Source organism: Buceros rhinoceros, unplaced genomic scaffold (assembly GCF_000710305.1).
Source record: "Buceros rhinoceros silvestris isolate BGI_N320 unplaced genomic scaffold, ASM71030v1 scaffold29893, whole genome shotgun sequence".
NCBI classification, from domain to species: Eukaryota; Metazoa; Chordata; class Aves; order Bucerotiformes; family Bucerotidae; genus Buceros; species Buceros rhinoceros.
In genome coordinates this window covers 444-1,446 of record NW_010403464.1, presented here as the reverse complement: position 1 = coordinate 1,446, position 1,003 = coordinate 444, and positions in this window count along the sequence as shown.

Below are 1,003 nucleotides of genomic sequence, written 5' to 3'. Positions count from 1 at the left end.
CTGCGAGGTGGCAGCCACCAGGCAAGAACCCCGGGGGCCTCAAGCCAAGGTGGTGCAGGAGGTTTCTGGAGGCTTCAGAGTATCTTAGATCTTGTGCACAGGCACCCAGACACCATCTGTAGTGTGGACAGAGCTGCACGACACGCTCATGTGTAGAATAAAGTCCATTTATTTCACAGCAAGAGGCAATGTAAGAGCTTGGAGGGTCCTTGAGGTGTGAACCCTTCTGCTCCTTCTGCTTTGCCTGCCCAGGCATGGGGGGCACAGACCTCCCCTCCAACGGGGCCAGCGTGCCCACGGCCCTTGCCATCGGCAGGAGCACGGAGCACAGGCAGCGTGCAGCTAGGCAGGAGCTGCTCACACTCCTCTGCCCTGCGAGACCCAGAGGAACCGAGCACCCCATAGGGCTTCCTGCAACTTCAGCAGATACCTGGTAGAGCAGAAGCCAGTGCATCCGGGACGGGCTCTCACCGATGCTTTTAGCTGAGACTCTTAATGCACAACCAGAAGCTGCATCCATCTAGCTCTGACCCTTCTTTCCCAACCTCCCCCACAGCTAGGTCTCCAAAGATGAATTTCCAACATTTCCAACCCTTTCGTCTTGCCTGGGAGGAGATGGGGCTGCCAGCAAAGGCAAGAAGAGCCTGCCTGCCACGTGGGAGTGAGATGTTTCTAGCTGGACACATCCACAAAGTCACACATCGCCTTGCTGGTGACCAGGTCGCCACCTGCCCAACAGTCCCTGTGAGATCGGTGAGTAAGCAGGCGGCAGTAGGTTCACCCCGTGAGCGTCAGCTATAGGGGCTGGTGTCCAGGTGCTGGCCCACTCTGGCTCCTATCCGACTCTCCCCAGCTCTCGTGGTGCCGCACTGGGCTCTGTGAGCACAGAGTCCCACAGCCGTGGCCCCTTGCCCAGCAAGCCGCCCATCCCTCGTCTCCTCTGCCTCACACGATGCCATTGCGCGTGGGGGGAGTCCGCACCCGGTAGATGATGACGGCAGTG